Here is a 20,895-nt window from a genome sequence, read left to right as displayed (position 1 = left end):
AACAAATTAAGCTCTTTGACTGTTGCTGAGGTTGAGCCGTTGCTCTCCGTCATGTCTGCTCGAGCTCCTGCTGTGGCTCGATGCAGCTGGCAGCCCTTTTCACGGCAAAGTCAGTCCCCCCTCCAGTAAACAAGTGCATTTTTTTGTGTGGTCACAATATTTTCCTCCCAGACAGTGACGGCTGTTATTTTGCCCGTGGCTCCTGTCAAAACTAACATGGCTTAATTGACTGCGAGCGAATGAGCTCCTGGATTGATCCTGTCAGGCTCCTCAGGAAGTGATGCTGCTCCATCTGTGAGGCGCAACTCCAGCGACAGCAGCAATCTGTTGCTTGGGAATGAGCCAAGGCTAAAAAAAAAGGAAAAAGTCAAAATTACAGAAAGTACCTCAGGCGCTGTGTATATTCTGATCAGCTGTCAGTGATGACACACTCTGATGCACATGCACGCGGAAATAAGGCGGCGGAGAAGCTCGACAGATATCCACATATACACAATGTAATTTTTGCATCATGGTTAGCAATGTCACATTCATGGGGGCCTGTGTCGCTCCCTGAAGGTATGGCACAAAATCAGAATGGTCTTGTCTGGCTTGTTAGACATTTGATGTCAGGCGAGGTTGTCCTCGGGGTATATCCAAAACGCGGGCTGTCATCTCTGCCTGCATCGCTGTCATTTGCCCTAAAATTGTGGCATATACTGTCATCTTGGGTTTTTACCTGTAACTCATCTCGGCTAGGCCCAGTCGCGACCCTGAAGCCTTTCACCTCTCCGTCCCTACCTTTCATCTGCCGCTTTTTCTCCTTTTGGTTGGAGATGCTGTATTTCCTCGGCTGAAGTGTGCAATGCAGCAGCTCCTTCTGGCTCGATTAAATATTTAGACGGCTGTCTATGTAGATGGCGGTTCGGAGACATGGAGGAATAATCTGGGAGACAGCTGCTATAGCACATCTGGGTGTCACTGATAGCAGAGGAAGGTGTGCGGCTGGTGTTGCTATGGAGGAGGTAGTCTTAAGAGACACACCTGTCAATCAGCTGGGCGGCACAGGCGCCGAGGCTTTGTAGCGTCCCTCTATGGTGGGCCAGCTCACACAGACTGACACCTGCCAGACTGAGACTGCCATTCACATCTGAGCCGAATGCGCTTTTTGTTGAGGACAACCACACGATAATGCTGCCACCGGCCACACCGTATACTTTAATAATATATCTGCCTCCACTCTAATCAAGTTAACGTCGCGTTACGAGGACGAGTTCAAAATTAAAGCACCGACTTCCTCCCTTTCGGTGATGCTCCGACTACAGGTTGGAGACATTTTGGGTTTTTAAATAGCGCTGATTCTTGTTTAGGTTTGCTGCTAACAGGGGATAGCTGTAGGTGCAGTGTGTCAGAACATTTGAGGAAGATTGAGTGTGAAAATCCACCCACTCCTTTCCCTCCCCACCCCCCCCCCCTGCACTCTTCATCCGCCAGCAGCCTCAAGTTGGAGGCTGCACAGCGGTGCTACGAGGCCGGCTGGCCTGAAAATCACTTTGTGTTCCTCTCCCAGGCACATGCGATATGGATGCGTCTCCGCTCGGCTCAGGCCCTCCCGACACAGTGATTAATGGCACAGGCTTCTCTCCCCATCTCATTCTGTTACTGTCAGAGTTAAGTGGGCCGAAGACAATAATAAACAGTCAGTCTTCTGTGAACCCCCTAACACGATCATTCCTCCCCTCCCGATTCCCCCTTTCCAATGAGGAAAAAGAGGAAGAGAGATGGAGTGAGAGATAGAGGAAGTGTGCGCTCGTGTGTGTGTGTGCTGCACAAGACAGACAAATGCAGAGTTAAAGACACACAAATAGAGTTCAGTAATGGAAGCGAAAGCCTATATGTCAGTGAATCAGATTGTTCCTCACAAGCAAGTGAAGTTTACAAACTGCTGCCGTCTGATTTCAATCGTAAAAGATAGCAACAGTACGGATGCAGAATTTAACTACAAATGATGTGGATGTAATGTGTACTTACTTTTTTTTTTTTTTTAAACACGCATTGTAATTCCCTCTTATCCATCCACGTCATACGAAAATCGATTAGGAGAAGCATACGTCTCGAATGTAATTACATATAATGTAATTAGATGATAATGCTTTTTATATGCAGATTGATTTAAAGCATCTGCGCCGCCTTACCTCCATTACCTCACAACAGCAACCCCGCGACAGTGAATAAGGACTTGATCTTTGCCGTGATCGTTTAACAACTCAAGCAAGTGTCGTATGGATTTTAATATTGTATGGAATTAAATGAAAGCAAATGAGTCCCAGAGGAGAAAAACTCAGCAGGGTGATCTGCTCAGTATCAATACTGCTTTTCAGGGAGTCGAGGGAACTTGACTCAATATGAGAAGCGTCAGAGGTGGAGAAATCATGAAGAAAAAGGCAACTGAAACACAAGTATGGTTATTAAAAATCTAAAAATTATAGTGAACAATTTGTTCATTTAATACTCAATGAACCAGTATAATCTATATGCTGTATATGTCACTTAATTCAATTCAGGGTGACCCTGGATTCCCAACCTGCAGGTCTGGACTCTAAATTATTATTGAGGATAGGGTTACTTCATCCCGGCTCCTTCTTTTCATGCTTATCTGACTTAATTAATATTATGTACTTTGTAGGGTGACTCTGATTTTTGAATAGTAATTAAATTCTATATTAAAAAATAGCTTATGAGAACTTGTCTTGACAGATGGATTCTCCGTTGCCTTTACTTGTGTATGGTCATATATGAGCCCGTTCTCACTCCCGAGGCGTAACATGCCGACGTTTTGTCACGTCCCGGGGCGTTCCTGAGGAACGCAAAAGGAGACCTTCGGCGTTGTTATGGTACGCGGCGGGTTATGGCCGAAATCCAGTGCAATGACGCTCCCTCGGTAATAGACGTTCCAGCCCTAAACCTAACCTTATCCCTAGCCCTAACCATAACCTTTTTCCTGAGGTTAACCAGGACTTTAATGATGTTAAATAGCGTGTTTCTAAGTGATTTGAAGAAAAAGAGCGAACATGTGTAGATTGAGTCCATACGGTTCTCATTTTTCCGAGGTCGTCATTTAGGAACGTGGTGGGTAGCCGAAAACGTAATATGTTGACGAATTGTCACCTAGCGTAAAATGTTACGCTTTGGGAGTGAGAACGTGTTGCATATATAGGCACTTTAACCTCCATCACACTGTGGCAGGTAAATCATTAGAATCAGAATACTTTATTAATCTAATTATGTGGTTAAGTTGCTCTAAGACGATAACAACAATGCGTTCTTCGATTGTTTTGTTTCAGTCTGTTGTCATTCTGTACGTTTGCTGCTTTTAAATATAATCATTTCACAGTAAAGTTAGTTTTTCACCTACGTGGTCCCAATAGACTAAAGGATTATGACCTAATTTACAATTTAGCATAAAACTGTAAAGCAGTTAGCACATTAATAACACAAGGTTATGTTCATTTATTCATGCATTCTTTAATATTCACTGCATAGTTTCATGTGTTTGTGCCTTTGTTGTCAGTGTAAACCGTTGATTTACAGTATAGGAAGAAGCTGGTTAAGAAACAGTGTTGGGCCCCTTTCTGATGTCCTGTTGTTTTGCACATTTGTCACTCTTACATGTTTCAGATCATCAAACAAATTTTAATATTAGACAAAGATAATCTAAGTAAACACAAAATACAGTTTTTAAATGACGACTTCTTTGATTAAGGGAGAAAAATTATCCAAACCTACCTGGTCCTGTGTGAAAATGTAATTACCCCTCTTGTTAAATTATCAATTAACTGTGATTAACCCCATTTTTTGCAAAGCTGTGTTCAGTTTGATTAAACACATCCAGGTTTGATTACTGTCAGACCTGTTGAATCAAGAAATCACTTAAATAGAACCTGTGTGACAAAGTGAAGCAGGCTACAAGATCTCAAAAAGCTACACATCATGCCACGATCTAAAGAAATAAAGTCACCGACATGTATCAGTCTGGAAAGAGTTACAAAGCCACTCCAAAGGCTGTGGGACTCAAATGAACCACACTGAGATCCATCATACAAATGGAGAAAACTGGGAACAGTGGTGAACCTTCCCAGGTTTGACCGGACTACCAAAATTACTCCAAGAGCGCAGCTACGACTCAGCCAGGATGTCAGAAATGAACCCAGAAAAACATTAACGAACTGCGGGCCTCACGTCTTAGTTAAGGTCAGAGTTCATGATTCAACAAGAAGAAAGAGGCAGAGCATCCGTTTGAGAGTTCAAGGAGAAAACCACTGATGACCAAAACGAAAGACTCGTCTCTTGTTTCCCAAAAAATCATCTTGATGATCCCCAAGACTTCTGGGAAATACTCTGCAGACTGAAGAGAAAAAAGATGAAGGAGGTGTCCAAATTCATAGGCTGCATCCTCCTGAGGCCGCATTTGTAGGTCGATTACATGACAGCGATGCGACGAAGGCTGTCCAAATTCGTAGACTCCTCCAAATGCAGCCAAAAAATGTGTCCCCCTTTTCCCCAGATTTGAAGGATGGGTCAGGTGTATCCTTTGTGGCCCACCATATCCCAGAATTCATAGCTCCAATTCCAGGAATTCCCAGCCAATTCCAGTTTCCAACAATGGCGGCAGCTACTTAGTTTTAACATTACTCTTATTACTCTTTCTAGGTCATAAAAAGGCGAGAATGTAGCTGTGTAAACTTCAAATATCTGCTCGGTTTATCAAGACATCACATATTTGCAATAGTCCGCCGACGTTTTCGGAGACGTCTGTTACCCACCAGCTCGATAGCTGACCGGGGCGAGAACAGTGAACTCTCGGCACATTGATTTCAAACCCCCCACGGTCTTTCGCTACTCAGGTTAAACATGATATATAAGTCAAGAATTAAAGCCAGTATCCTGCTATACTTTAGATAGCAAGGAGCAGACGGCTGAGTTTATTAAACTCCACCGAGATCGTGACGCAAAACTGAAGGCTAGACCGTCCAATTTCACTGCTGCTCACTTCCGGTCTACCCTACCCTTCGGAGGACCCGGCCCACGTAGACTGCGAAGGTCGGGTCCAAAGGAGGATGCAGCCTATGAATTTGGACACCTCGGAAGGTTTTGGAAGGTTTGTGTCCCGTTACATCAGGCGTAAAAAAGTACCACAGCATATCAGAAACTGAACATCATGCCAACAGTAAAATGTGTTGGTGGTCGTGTGATGGTTTGGGGCTATTTTGCTGCCTCGGGACCTGGAAGACTCGCTGTGGTCAATGGAACCATGAATTCTGCTGTCTACCAAAACATCCTGAAGGAGAATGTCCAGCCATCTGTTTGTGACCTCAAGCTGAAGCGCACTTGGGTTCTGCAGCAGGACAATAATCCAAAACACACCAGCGAGTCCACCTCTGAATGGCTTAAGAAAAACAAAATGAGGACTTTGGATCGGCCTAGGCTCCAAAGGCGATTGAAACGCCGTGACATGACCTTAAAGAAGCGGTGCATGCTTGAAAACTCCTCCAACATGGCAGCATAACAGCAATCCTACAAAGATAGACATCATTGCCAGTTATCGCAAATGATTGCAGTGTTGCTGCTAAGGTGGCCGAACCAGTTATTAGGTTTAGGGGGCGATCACTTTTTCACACGAGGGATTTTTTTTACTCCTGAAGTTCAAAACCTTCATTTAGAAACTGCATTTTGTGTTGACTTCTATTATCTTTGTCTAATATTTAAATGCGCTTGATGGGAAAACACTTTTTCACACCACAGGATGTTCTCCTGGGCTTTCAGTATAAACTCTGGAATGATGACAGATTAGGAAGAATTGGAGTGCATGAGATGGCTCCAGCCAAAAGAGAGAGAGAGAGTGCAGGGACTGTGGATCTCAGACCTGCTGCTTTAGTCACTAGTGAGCTTGTCTTTTCCTGCAACTCCAGCCTCTTCCTCCATCCCCAGGCCTGTCACTTCACTCTGCCATGTCCTCTTCAGACGAGCACTCGCTCCTTCTTTCTGTCTCTGCAAGTCTCCACCTCGCAAACAGCACAGGGCTCATCCGGCAGCAGCACCGCTCAGTCCTTCGAGAGTTTCCGTACACAAGTAGGAATAAAGGATTCGAGTCTGAGTTCCAGCCACTGACCTTGGTTTCAGGGCCTCAAAAGCCTCCGCTGAGGCTGCGAGACCCTTCACCACGACTGCCATCACATTCCCCCCCTCCCTCCTCTTCCTCTCCGTTTTCTTCCCTCTCTTATTACTGGGGATGACCTGCCTCACAGCCCTGCGCTCAGTGACCGAGAAATCCTGTGGCCCTCACCGTCCCCGTCCTCCTTGCTGCTGGTAGATTGTCTTTGTGTCTACCGGAGTGGCCTCGGAGAAATGAAGTGCCATGATCTCATCACGGCAAACCCATTGTTTTCACTCTCATGCACACTGTGTAATAGCCATGGAGATAAGGGGATGATTCAGACCTTTCACGGAAGGAAATGTGAAAAGCCTGCCTGTGAAAAAGTGAAATTACTGTTTTGATGGCTTTTGATGGCGGGGGGCATAATTGCTGGATGGAAGGAAGGATGGAGGGTGAAATACACATAGGAGATTAGTATTTCTAATACTGGAGACGATTGGTAGGAGGCCTGCAGAAGGTTATGCACGCAGTGGGTAGTTCTAATGAAGCTGCCATGTACGTGGAATAGCAGATTGACTAAAATAGCTCATTGTTCTTCTTTCCACAGCAACCTTTGCCCCTCTGGATTGAAACTACATTCTTGATGGCAGCACTGATTATGATATTGTTCGATGCTCATCGCCATAGTAACGGTGATTAATTTCACATTGTTTGTGCATAACATAGTTGCCTGTGCCTTCAGGAATGGGAAACGAGCTTAAGTATTTTTGGCAACTGGCATAAGGCTCATCAGCACATGCTCACAACGGGATTACAGCCTGTCGTAATGACAGGGGCAAAGCGTAAATAGTATAAATACTCCATGGGATTATAATTAGCCTTACTCTGCGTATTTAGACACACTCAAGTGGAACTAAAACCTTATTGACTTCTGGAGACAATTTCATATTAATTGGATGCCTCTTCTTCCTCACTGCCTACTTCTTTGTTTTTTTTCCCCAAGCTGCAGACTGGTGTAGTGGATTAGCATCAACCGCAGCACCAAGTCGAATGTAAGAAACACCACCTTCATTGCTGGCGTTGGGGGCAGACGACGGTGGTGACAGCGGAGGAGGGGGATGAGAATCAAAGGGGAGTCTGAGCAGCTTTGAAGCAGTCTATGAGGAGCAACTCAAAAGGCGCAAAGGGGGAATCGATGTTGGAGCGATAAGATAAGGCTCGTGCTGATGGGGAAATATCCTCCGGGCGGAGGCGCGGTAGCACAGAAGCAAGGCGGACAGGGTTTCCCGGTGACGCCGCAGCACGGGCACGATGGGAATTGATGCGAATCTCGTCGGACGCCGCCACCTTTCTCGAACGCACAGTCCATTTCATCTTCCATCTCAGTATTCAGCATATGTCTCCCTCCCTCTTTGTCTCCCGCTCTCCCTCCCTCGTTTTATCTGCGCGCCGGCCACAAATTTATCCCTTATTTTCTATCCAGGAGTGGAGGGGAAAGTTGTAAAGCTAATTAAGGAGTGTGGATGCGGCAGCTCGACAGATGTGCATTGAGATGGGTGCTATTGAGTAGCGGGGATAATGGTGGGCAGCGGGGTTGTGTTGGAGGGAGCTCCTACCTGGGCGTGCATGTTAATCAGCGCGCCTGTCTGTTGAGAGCCGGGGAATTAAGGGGGAAGGGAAGCGTGTCGCCAGCCTCCAGTGAAGAGACAAGGCAGGCAAGCTGATTAAGAGCACAAATTTGCCAGTTTGGTCAGACAGGGAGATATGTGTACGGAGGAGGAAAAGGGCAAGAAAAGTGTGTATTGATTAACAGTGCCGGCGGTGGTGGAATTCAGGGGGAAAAAAAGTGGGAAGAAATCTACCTACTATTGTCAAACTAAATATTTCTCAACACTTGAAGGCATCAAAAGACTTCAAAGGTGTAAAACATCACAAAATGACCACAGCATATATGCAGGGAGGCTGCGACGGTCGTTTAGAAATGTTAATAACTTCCAAATTTCTCCTCCCAGTGCTGCGATTATGCTTATGAAAACTCTTTGACAGCACTATGAACTAAAACAGGGACCCTGATGAATTACATGACATTCAGTCTCCTTCCCATCCACGTGCACTTTCAGCTGCTCAACAACAGAGGACGGAGCTCCGGCGTGAGAATGCAGGATTCCAGTCGTGAAACGAGACACGACGAAGACTTTTTATTCTATTTTTTCTGTTTTATTTTACATCAAAATGCAGGGATTTCTTTCCCGTCTCTGACAGAAAACCACCGATATGTCATTCATATAAATCATTGCATATTTTTACACAAAAAATGTCCTGCCTGGGATTTTAATTAGCCAGTGCCAATCATCACTGGGATCTCCTGCAGTACGCTGTGCAATCACGTCAAATATTCATAGGCAGGGTTTGTAATCGTGGTAATATATCTGGGTAAAGAAAAAGGGCACTGTGATGCTGAGAGACATCAACATTTACATGCATATTTGATGTCAAAAAACAAGTAATTCTGCATGTCGTTTATGAAGCAACAACGCCAAACGCTCGCTGCTTTCAGCTGCTTATCTTTTTCATGTTGTTCAGGTAAACCAGGACATTTTAAAGTTGGGTTAGAGAGAGACAATTGAGAGCGAGTCCAGTGCCCTATCTCGCAGTTTTAGAGGAAAGTCACCCAGATCTCCACCAAATCTTAATGGCTTCTTCCCTTCCCCGCGCTCTAACGCTCCACCTGGTTTCAGCTTGGTAGATTTTGCTCAGACAAAGGTGGACAGATAGCCAAACAAAGGCACTTGTCTCATGCAGTAGCATCACCTCGGCAGGTAAATACAGAAGGAAATATTAGGTCAGGCCATAGCTTTAAAAACCTGTCACAGAGAATAACCGTACAGTTAGTTGATCACAAGTAAGCGATGATTTAAAGAAGTAGAATCCATTAATCCAGCCATAAATTTCCTTCCACCTATCCAGTTCCCAGCTGTCATAGATTGAGGGGTTGGGAACACCCTGAACAGACCGTCAGTCGAGCACATTACATTAAACCTGCAGCCAATTTAGAGACACCTGTTAACCCCATGCATGTCTTCAGACACAGAGAGATGATGCAAACTGCACATGGAGCCCAGCGTCTTCCTGCCGTGAGGAGATGGTGCTAACCGCTGCACCAGTGTGCCGCCGAACCCGTCCGCTTTTCAAAATCAAAGCGTGCATCAAGCGTGAGCAGTCCACCTTAACAATGTTTCCCAGTTAAAGCTTCAGGGGGATAAACACATCATATAAAGGCTGCACAAGTTTGCAGTTGTTATTTAATTACTTTGCACATAAAGTCATTATTTTTATTAAGTATTGATGTTCTATCTGAGCCTTTTACTGTGATGGGAACACTGAGCTTTCTGAATACGTCTGAAGCAAAACTGAAGGCTGCTCGGGGGGGCGGGGGGAGAAAACGGTGTAATGATTTGGTTTAGTGACAGCTTGTGAACAGCTCAAAAGTTTTCCACACTCGAGCGAATAATAATTCACTCCTATAGATGGATTCAAAGCTTTATGCTTTCTCGCCCAGATATATGCACGTTTTTAATTAGAATTATCTCCCTTTTCACCAGCGCAGCCTGATCTAATTTCTGCGTAATTGTTGTTATTTACACAGTAAAGCTTTACGGGTATTTATCGACATTTCCTTTCCCAGAGCTCGGCGCCTGCCGTTGATAATGAGTGGGGAAATTATTTTCAACACTCAGACATTATCTGTGTGTTCAAGTAGTCTTCCTTTTAATATGCTAATGCGGCTGATATAATCAGCTGGTAATTGTAAAACACTTCAAGTACAACACATTTTGTGGCACTCTCTCCTGAATGAAGAAATCACAGGCACAGTGAGCGGCGCGGAGCTGCGGTCGGATGTGCAGGGAGCACCCGCGATCCTACATGGCACAAATCCAAATTACACAAATACTCCTATAGAAACGCGTAGGCCGGCATTAGCGCCGCGACGCCGTGTTGGCGATACAATCGCCACCTCCGACTTTACTTTCTTTATTCTTAAAAATCCACCTTTGATTACCATTGATCCTCCATAGAGCCGGCTCATACCTGCATCTATTTATGTCACAACATCTTAAATGAATCTTTTTTTATTGTGTCTTAACGGGAATGATGAAAGAAGTGTTCTCCCCATGTCCTCCGGGGATGTTAGTGCTTTTCTGCCGGAGAGGATGGGATCCTGACTTTGTTTTTCTCCTTCAGCTGTTATTTCCCTGAAGAGAAGAAGGGGAGCTATGAGTGATCGACTCTGCCTTTATTCTCCAAGTTTTCAGGGGATTTGAAGTTATTGAAAGTCTGGGGATGGGTGACAGCTCCGAGATGTCTGTGTGATGCCTATCAGGCATGCGCCGGCCACTCCGTGTGTTCGCCTGCACCCATGCGTCTCCCAGCCTGTGAGGAAGAGGGCACGGGGTCCATGTTCTCCAATACATGGTATTCTTGTGGCCAATCATTTCTGCTCACACATGACATCTCTCCCAGATTGATTTCATTCAACTGTAGAGGGCGGCAAGATCAAACAAATGTTGTTTGAAATAGCAGCGACAGTGCCGTGAGGGGGGTGGGGGGTCAGAGGTGGGAGGGTGCTTGCTCGAAAGATGAAGTGAGGGATGGAAATGGAGAGAGAGGGAATCAGTCATCCAGTCAGCACCATGCCATGTGGTGATGTGGAGTAGCAGGAGAAGGTGCTACTCCATAAACCAACAATCCTTTCATAAACTGCTCCTTTTCGCAGCGAGGTGGGTGGCGGGTGGGGCGGGAGGGACGGGTCCTATTCCTTCACGATGCCTTTGAGTACCCATGCAAGGAATAATGGATGCGTAATATGGAACGACAGCTTGCAGAGTACTATCATTAATGTTGTAATTCACTTTTAGTGTTTCTACTATTGCGCTGCAACAGGAGGCACAGATGTCACCTGAATCTGCTCCTTCTAGCAGCCAGAGCGCACCCGCTTTTCACCAGCTGTCTTGGAATGCACCCTGCCAGCCCCCCCCCGTGTGGCCAAATGTGGGCACGGGAGTGTGTGCACGCGTGTGCGGTACGCGCGGCCCTCGCTTTGCCTTTTGAATACAAGTCAGGGTTTTTCTGGACAGACTTGTTTTTGTTACGTCGGTGCATTTCGCATTTTTGTTCCTGAAAGAGTTTACAGTTTGAGTTCGAGGATAATTAATCATTTTTGTATGTTCTCTCGGGTATGGAGGGGTTTGCTCTTTTCTCATTTCTTTCTCTAATTGAGGTTATAAGATGCATGCAATGAGTTTTCACTGAACCAGAACATTTCGCGATACAGCCTGCTCTCGTTCCCAGGGTGTAAAATAGTGCTGTTTTGTCAAAGCCGCTGGCATCTCGCAGACAGGCACAAGGTGTCCTTTGGCGCCGGTGCCGTGACGCACCGGGTTTATGGCAATAGGTAGATGCTCCTCACTTCCCCTGTAAAGCTGCTCTTAGCTTCACATTTAAAGACACTATAAGCGTCATTTTTCAGCGTGCGGGATTAATATTGTAAAAAAAAAAAAGTAGTTGTTAGCGCCTTAGCAGAGCCAAGCAGTGAATGAAGACGAGGGAAAAATGTGAATGAAAAGGAGACTAATGACAGAGAGCTGCTGGACACAAGCTGTTATCACTTATTATTTAATTGCTCCCTGGATAACTCGTATCTCTGTGACAGAACGGAAGTATTCGATGGTGTCGGGATGCATCCACAGTCCCACCAGTGAACTGTATTTCCTCAAGGTGGGCTGGGTCGTTTATAATATAAGCTACTGTCTTTGTGGCTGCTTTGTTCAGCTTTGTTTGTGCTTGTTTTTTGGGTGATTTCTAGTCTTTGGGTGTTGTTAATACGCCTCCCCTGTGTGCTGCATTATGTCTAGTCATCCTGGTTTCTACGTTCATGTGTTTCCTGTTTTATTTTGACAGTCCTGTGTTGTGTTTTGCTTCCTCCCTGTCTCATGCATCAGATTAGGTTCAGCTGTGTTTCCCTTTTGTTATGTTTTCCCTCATTACCCTCCGTTTTCATTGTGTGTGTTTTCCTTTTTCCTCGTGGGGTTGTCTGCATGTCGTCTGCCCCCACCCCTCCACATGTTTCCAGGTTTCAGGTGATATGTAATGCTTAGTTACCCAGGTTTAGGTTTTTTTTTCACACAGTCTAAATTTGCTTTTGTTTATAGCTTTGTGCAGGCTCACTTTTCGTCCTTCAGCTCACTCTGACGCCGTCTCCCTCAGCAGACGTGACAGTGGGCTTTTCAGTTTTTTTGGATGGCACTACAGCAGTGTTAGGATTTAGCTATCGATGCCATCGCCTCCAGCTCGGCTTCCTAAACTGTTAAAAACTGCGTTCCTGCAAGCGTGCATTTCAAAAAGCTGATATTTAGTGGTGGGCGGATCGATCCAAATATCGATTGTATCGATACCAAGTCTGCATCGGTATCGGATTGATACTAGCCTGCAGAGATCGCTTCTTTACTTTAAGTGCCCCCCACCCCTTGTGTTTAGATGTTGCGCCGTCACATGACTTAGAGGCTTTGAAGGTTGTTAAGTTGTTTACATATTGTTTTTTTGTTGAGAATTTTAATTGTAATTTTTGTATTATAGTTTCTCAACAGTATTTGTTTTAATTGTTTACTGGTTTGCGTGCACTTTTTATTTCAGATTTTTCTAAAAACATTGATAATATTAATTTTCTATTTAATTATAAACTTTGTCCTAATTATGTCCTGAGTTTTAACTATTTAATAATAAAAAAGGAAACATCACAAAAATCACTCAAGGTCATGAAATTAATTGAGTTTTAGCAATTCAATGGCACATCCACCTTATTTATTGACAGGTATCGGCGATATTGGCTCGTATTTACTTGGTATCGGATCGATACCGAAACATGCAGTATCACACACCACTACTGATATTGTCTCGTAGTTCAGGACGGGTCACATGGACGGTCAACGTAAAGTTATATTTAGCAGTAATGAACTGCTTGTGGAGATTGCACTATGAGCGCTAAAATAACAGAATGATTACAATGAAACGGCTGATTATTATGCTCTGAGTTTATATTATACACAGCACAGTGTCTTTGTGCAGAAGTCTCTGCAAACTGTGTCTCATTTATGCCTTTTTTCATGCACCTGAACTAATCTCTCTGTGTGCTTCTGTGCACTTGTGTATTTCCCTTCCTAACCTACCGTACGTACTTCATAAGCACAGACATATATTTCTTTTGTTGTTGTTGTTTCAAAAATCCCATTTATTTATTTACAAAAGGCTAAATAAATAAGCAATAATATGGATTTCATAGATATCCAGGTTGTAATTGAAAAAGGTGTGATTAGCATATTGTTTGTGTCTCATGCTTTACAGCAGGCCTGTTTGTGTTGTACGGGGACCTTTATGGAAATGAGCTCTGTGGCGTTAAAAAAACGCAAAGAAAAGAAATCAACAGAAATGTAACCTATTTCTTTAAAAGGGGCACAAATTTACTGTGAAGATCATCCTGGCAAAACCACAGAGGAAAATGTCAGGAAGGGAGAAAAAAAGAAAAAGGGTTCGAAGAGAAAATAGCTGACTGACTCTGTAAGTGAAGCTAAGCTCAAAATGAAAAATGTTCATTATATGCCCGTCAAGGTGAAAGGAAGCCATCTCCTCGCCGCTGCAGTTAAAATGTCGACCTCTCCTTCTGCGAGGGCGAAAAGAGGAGAAATGTAAAAACCGCTGCTCTTTGTGCGCGTGCGATCGTGTGTGCGTGTGTGCGTTTGTGCGTGCGCGCGCGTGAGTGACTGATCCGAGCTTAATTTCAGACAAGGGCAGCGATGTTAATGGCGCCGCTCAGTAAAATGACCCTCCCGTCCATTTCTTCATACATTTTACAGTACTCAGTCGTCACATTTTCCCCTTGTCAGCAGTGTTTGTGTATCGTTGTTGTTTTGCGCGTGACCTCTGCGACTAGCGCAGCGCCCTCTCGGACCTCTGCTTGTCTCTCCGTATGTACCTGCTCATGTTAAGGCTGTTAAATTGCGCTCAGGATGCATTTTATTCAGCTGCGAGGCAGAACGTTATGGCCGACCTCTCCAGGTCACGCATGCCGTCCCCCGTGCCTCATTACTGACAATTTATATCATCTAACGTTCCTTAAAACGCTCGCCGTGTTGGCTTAGCGCTGCGGCCGTCACATGCTACAAATTCTGCAAAAACAGAGCGGCGAGTGGGAGCTGAGCAGCTGACCACGGTTTTGACAAACATTTCAGAAACGACCTCCGTGGCCTGACTACAAATGAGCCGAAGCCTCGCGGTTGTATTTGTTGGGTTGTGCTGCTCGAGCCAAGGCCCATTACAATTTTCACAAGGAATCGATGCCAGCGTGGCCACCCTCAACTATGTGTTATGGATTACAAGCTAACCTTCCACCTCACTGTCTTATTTCCTGCAGCAGCGTTGGATCTTTTTAAGGATGCGAACAGCTGCATTAAAGTTCAGCTGGTCCGTGCAGATGCAGAGTGCAGATATAATCCCATCCTTAGCAACCTCTTCTTCTTCTTTTTGCAGCCGATCATTTGGTGAGGAAAGTTTGTGGGAAATGTGGAAATATTCAGTTTCTCGAGTGTGTGTGCATCTGAATCCTGATATGTCCTCATAGCTCAGAGAAATGTTGCAAAATTATCACGAGCACGCCTCGCTTTGTCATTCCCTCTTTTGTTTGTTGTTCGTAGGATAGAGGAAGGTAAACAACATATCAATCCCACATTATTTACCATTAATTTTCTAAATAAAAACCTGCGACTTTAAACAATTCTAAGAGGAAAAAGTCGGCTACACGTTTCATATTCATATTTTCATGTTAACTGGGTACATTGGTCTTGGGGCTGAGAGCCAAAGGCAGAATAGGAAAGCTGCGATGATTTATTTATTAATTTCTTTTAGTTTATTTATTAGAACTGGTAGCAAAGCAATTAACTCCACCCAGAGCAATTAAGCTTTTCTGACCTTTCTCTGGTTAGTTATGGGTCCATATAAAGTAAAAGGACAATAACTGAGCAGCGTCGATCAAATATAAAGGATGTTACCAATGATCACCAGATCTAACCGTGTCTGTTTATGTTGTTGCAGTAAGCGACTGGTATAACGAGTGGACGTCTGTTGTGCAACAACAAGTGATTTCTCCTCTTACCGACACCTGCGAGCTCCGCCCTCTTTGACAGGTAGGATGATTTCTTGAACACAAATGCAACATTTGGACATGTGTAGCAAACAGAAGATGCAAAGCTATATTTAGGCATAAAATGGTCATCATCTGGAAATTAATCAGAAAATATACAATAAAGGAAAAAGAATGAGCGTTTGTGCCTTAAAGAAAAAGTTAGATTTGCTCATGGGGAACCAAATCTGGAAAGTAAAGGTCGTCATTTGTTAAAATTAATAAATCATAGAAATGTTCTTCGCAACGCCACCTTTATAATTTCTCATTACGTACCACATGTTTTCATTAAAAACACTCTCGCAGGTCTCCAAGTGCTATATTGACTTAAGTCACAAGCCAGTGGACAGCGAAGAACCATTTTTCTTCTTTTGCCATTTCGCGTAATGAGCCACCGTTTCCATCTTTTCTCTCGCCGGCTTGTGCAACACTCAGACGCTTAAAAGACATCGGAACAAACTCATCGGAATGATAATGTAGTTTGTGTCTGCACTTATGGAGAATATGTCGAAGCATGTCTGCGTCGCATCAAAGCCGTTGTCGTAATTTTCTTTTCAAGGGCAACTTGAAAGAGGAGTCGGGAAGAAAGTGGCGTCGGTTTCTTGTTTTCTCCTACAAGGCAGCTGGTTCAAAAGTAACCTCCTGCTTTCTGAGGGGAGAGCGGGATGATTCAGCAGGAACCCAACAGCCCATCTGACTGATTCACATTTAAACATAAACAGAAATATGGCTGCTCCAGGGAGCTCCGCAGAGGAATGGAAAGTAGCCCCAAATTTCACAGCGGCAAATCAAACGTCTTTTTATTTAACTCTTCCTTTCTGTTTTGCCTTCCTCTGCGGCTCCCCGTAGCATTGTGCACACATAACGGCACCTACTGATTGGACTTATTTGAAGCACGTACCTTGACAAAAAATGGAGAAGAGGAGATTTTCCCGTGTCACAAAGAGATTGAATGTGGTTCTCCAGAAGAGGAGGGCCTGAGAGGATTATATGGCTCAGTGGGCGCTGTATTGTGCGGGGAGTGGATACAGCAGGTACCCACCGAATCCCAGCCAAGAGACAGACACAGTGTTGCTAGGGATAATGTTGCCTCCCAGCAATTAAACTCTGGAGGTTTTGGAGTGGTTTAGGAGGAAGCTTGTTAAATTATCCCATCGCTTCTTTCCCCTCTCTCTCTCTCAGCCACTGCCTCTCTGTTAAACACATTTCTTCCCCTTTTTGCTGTTTCGCTGGATGAAATCCTGAGAACTATACGGGGAGTCATTTAGCCTTCAGTACTGTACGCTTAATTGAATTCGTTCCCTTTGGTTCTTTGTGTCTTTTTCAACCACGAATCGAATGCACGCAAATTTAGACTCAAAGTAAAGACGCGCACGCATCGTCACTCGGGGGTGGAGCATCTTTAAAAACGCTTTTGAACACGCACGGTTTAAAAAAAACAGCAACGAGCCGCGTTTGATGCCTTTATGTTATTAATAGAGTCGGAGGAGGTTCGCGTTTTGTTTAACGGTTTAATTGTTTCGTGTGACAGCACGGGAAAAAGTTTGAGAATAAAATGATTATGTTGGTTTCTCATTACTGCAGAATGCATGAGGTCATCAGTACAATATGCCTCCACTTTGCTTCATTAAACTGGTTCATTTAGCCTTTGCTTAAGTACATGTAAAACTTTATGCTTGTTAGTCCACAGTATTATTTTTGTGTGTATACATCATTAGACGACAGCCTAAACTTTAAGCCCATAGCTGTGGTTTTAAATAACAATTTAACACAGATATTGATGGTTTTATGTGTTTGATTGCATTTGTTGTACTTAAGTGCAGCTACATATGAAGGTATCTACACCAGCGGCTCCAACCTTTTTTGCACCACGGACCGGTTTATGCCCGACAATATTTTCACGGACCGGCCTTTAAGGTGTCGCGGATAAATACAACAAAATAAAACCAGTACAGGTACCGAAAAAAATAAAATTTATTCATAACACACGTGAAAAGACCCAGGAAAACAGAGTAAACGATAAAAACGATAACAAAATAACGCTGAAAACCAAACGACTCACGGACGGTCCGAGGCCCGGGGGTTGGGGACCGCTGATCTACACCTTAAAGAAAGCCATCTTTTTGCTAAAACAACTGTTTTAATACACTTTCTTTTAAAAGAAAAATAACGTAACACCACCATTTCTATCTCTATCTCTGCCACGCACACGCCGCTCTTGTCACTTTTATTGTAAGCAAAGTTACACCGGTTCCCCGACATCGCGCCGCACTCACTTTTTCTTTACTTTGCCTTTGACTTCAACCTCCATAAAACTCCTGCCTTGGTTCTGGTTTTATGTGAAAGGCGGTGCTCACTAACTTTGACCACTGTCCCCGTCCTCGGGCAAACAAACAGCCCATTTCAAAGGTGAAAGTCCGTGGCGTTCTTCTTGAAAAAAACCCCTTCTCTCATTTATTTCCAAATGTGACACTGTGCTTCCTAATACCCTTGGGACTTTTGTGTCCGTAGTTCCGGGTCGGTTCCCAACAGCACAGCAGTGCTGCGTTAACCTCTTTTCCATACCCCGACACAAACACACACACACACACACACGCCCGCGTCAAAGTAACCGTGGGTAGTAGAGCCCCAAAGCTTCGTCGTCCAGGACAAATTGGTAGCAAGCGGCTCATTTACTCGGAGCCGTCATGAATGGACTGTGCCATGACTGTGTAAACAAGTACAAAGACTCCCAAGGGCATTCCTGCATAAATAATGACTCCAAGAGATGTTTGCCATTTGTACCACTCACCGGTTGCAGACATGGGTCAGCTAGTCTCCTCTGCGGGGAGTCTTCAGTAAACAACAGCCGCTGTGTCCATTAACGACTGTGTGGAAAGTTTACCTGGTCACAGGTGCAAAGGCTGATCTCCCGGGTGGAAGGATGCGGGGATGCGTTTGACTTCTTCCTCCTTCGCTTTGGTAGCGTTTGGAGCCTTACAGGCTTCCTGCTTTGGTCTTTAGTATATGTTTACAAGTGTTCTTCGTTAATGTTAATATTTAGTTGGTTTGCAATCACATTGATTTCACAGAGTAGGAAGAGACAAGTCTGAGGAACTAAAGTTTGACTCAAAAGTAGTTACGTAGTCCTGCGGGCATTTGAGGGCTTGTGTTTTGTCATTCTGCCGGAGTAGAGGTTTTGGTGGCAGGTGAGGAGTCACAACACCTCACATCTCCTGTCACTTTTACTGAGCGCTGGCTCGTCTACAGTCAAACAACACGTGAAGCTGAGCACAAGCGTCGTTTATGTTTTCAGTTTTGATCGTCTCTGAAAACTTGCTGAATTGCGGGAGCTTCGTGTTCATTTCCAACGAGTAGTTTTCAAGGTTTCTGGGAAAGAGATTGAAAGAGCGTTTGGTACAATTGGTGCTCCTGATTTTCAGAAGTATTATCTTCAGGATCTAAACCGAAGGAGTCAACACTCTGAGTTTGATTAAACCGAAACATTGTCTGCGCACCTGAGGTTGACATTAGAGGACGAGGTATTGTGGCTGTTAGCAGTGCTTTCATTATCGTCTTATTTTTGATTAAGCCTTTCAGGTGCAGCCTTGGTGTGATTGTAAGTTCCTGTTGCTATGACTAAACAGCTAAATGAGCCAGCTCATATTCACTTTAGAGAAATTGGAAAAATTAGAGCAAAAGGCATTTTTTCCGTTTCCAAGGACGCTCTTTAATATAATAAGTCAACAATAATAAGTAAAAAATGTAACAGTGTTTAGAATCTGCAGTTATTGTCCCCCGTTCCCGTCGTGAGACTGCTCATTGCTGTACACGTTATTAAACAAAATAATTAGAAGGATTAAAATGCTGTGATCCTTGTTTAGAGTAAGATAAGGAGGGAAGAACATGCTGTTACCCAAATCAAACCGGTTTATCCGCCACCTCTCGAATGCAGCTCGCCTGGGTTAGGTGTCGATTGCTGGAAGTACATCATGCTAAGCTCTACTCTGAAATGAATGGAGCAGTATTAGGTGACACCATGCTGCCATGTAGAATGTCACATTTATAAGTCTAACCTTTACACACATTAAGCATTTACCATTTGCTTGTAAAACGTCTTATAAAGAACACTGGTCAATTTATTCCAGTCATTCCTCAACTACTGTTTTTGTAACTGAGAATCTTTCTCTCTCTCTCTCTCAATATATATGTATGTAATATATACACGAAGCAAAAAACCGATGTTGCTGTTTATTAGCTGAATGATGTGCTGAATTTGCATTTTTAAAACCCAATTTTGAAGCTCTAGGCTTCTCTGAGAAGTCAGAAATTAATCAAGCATAACATTCATCTACTTAAATTAATTTTTTTCAGTTCAGGATGTAAGGAAATAACAAATTTTGCATCTTAATTAAAAAATAATAATAATATGTTGTACTATGTTTTCTGCTTTTTTGTAATATTGTAAATTTGAAATGCATACTGGTGGATCAACCATTATGGATATTACATTTTTTTGGGGTAATTACCAATATTGTTCATTTATTGCAGTTTTTGCATAAACGACATAAACAGCCTCTCTAACCTTGATGAATGCTTTACAGCCATTAATAAGTGAATGTTTTTAAATGTTCTCCCTGTTAATCCTGGCAAAGCTGAGGTTCCTGTGTTTGGTCCTGACAGCGTCACCTCCCTCACCAACAGCAAGAACCTTATTTTTGTTTTGCATCTGGCGTCTCAAAGTGCATTAAATCTTGTTTCCTGCAGCTAAGAAACATTGCAAAAAAAAAATCAGTTTTTTATTTTATACGGAACTCTTAGTACTTTAATTTTCTTCTGTTTCAGTTATTGTAGCTCTTTTTTCCCATTATTTTTCACATTGTTTGCTAAACTACCTCAGTTAGCAAACAATGTGAAATTATTGATCGGTTTAAATATTTAAGTAAACCAAGTTGTTGCTCAGATTGTGAACAGCTCTGGATTTAATGTGTGCAAAGGTGTTTAAGTTGAAATTCTTAATTTTGAAGTATTGTGAATTCAGTGACTGAATAACTGAGAATGTTTTCACCCCTCAGCCATAAAAGGCTGACGGGGGAGCGTCGTGTTGCTGCCGGGCAGGCGACACATTTGACAAGTTTGTAAATGCAAGAACTCAAGAACGAAACAACTTAGGAGCTTGAAATTGATGCCACAGGTGCAGCTACTAAAAATCTTGGATGAGTTGAAATCTCAGGGACCTTGACTTCAAGGTCAGAGGTCGCTGGTCAAGTTTGCTGAAAATCTTGTGAATGCTATAACTTGAGAACAAGGCGACGATCTGCTAGGAGGCTAAGCGGCACCACTGACTGCCACCAGTATTTTACATGTAGCTAACATAACAAAGGTCTGCCCTGACTGAGACCACTGTAGCGGTAATCACATCCAGCCAGTGTTCACCTTCAGGGTGGCTGATAAAAATGCATTGTGCTGAATTTTTTTACCATGTGGTGCAAGAACTAGTGACAAAATGAGAAACACAAGAAGCTTATTCGGGGTACAGAGGTGGTGACACACA

At 43.7% G+C, this 20,895-nt stretch overlaps 2 protein-coding genes across 4 annotated transcripts in view; both read left to right on the top strand.

Annotated features, from left to right (window-relative positions):
• pctp (phosphatidylcholine transfer protein) overlaps positions 1–20,895 on the top strand; it is a 433,835-nt gene that overhangs the window by 248,056 nt on the left and 164,884 nt on the right. The window contains exon 10 of the mRNA XM_085158210.1: positions 15,275–15,366. The gene's annotated coding sequence lies outside the window, so the exon portion shown is untranslated. The remainder of the gene's footprint in view (positions 1–15,274; positions 15,367–20,895) is intronic.
• LOC146519468 (RNA binding protein fox-1 homolog 3-like) overlaps positions 15,313–20,895 on the top strand; it is a 358,350-nt gene continuing 352,767 nt past the window's right edge. For all 3 annotated transcript variants that reach the window (XM_085158197.1, XM_085158198.1, XM_085158196.1), the window contains exon 1: positions 15,313–15,366. The gene's annotated coding sequence lies outside the window, so the exon portion shown is untranslated. The remainder of the gene's footprint in view (positions 15,367–20,895) is intronic.

Source organism: Neolamprologus multifasciatus, chromosome 4 (assembly GCF_963576455.1).
Source record: "Neolamprologus multifasciatus chromosome 4, fNeoMul1.2, whole genome shotgun sequence".
NCBI classification, from domain to species: domain Eukaryota; kingdom Metazoa; phylum Chordata; class Actinopteri; order Cichliformes; family Cichlidae; genus Neolamprologus; species Neolamprologus multifasciatus.
The sequence above is the reverse complement of the archived record's forward strand: the minus strand, read 5'-3'. Positions and strand labels throughout refer to the sequence as shown.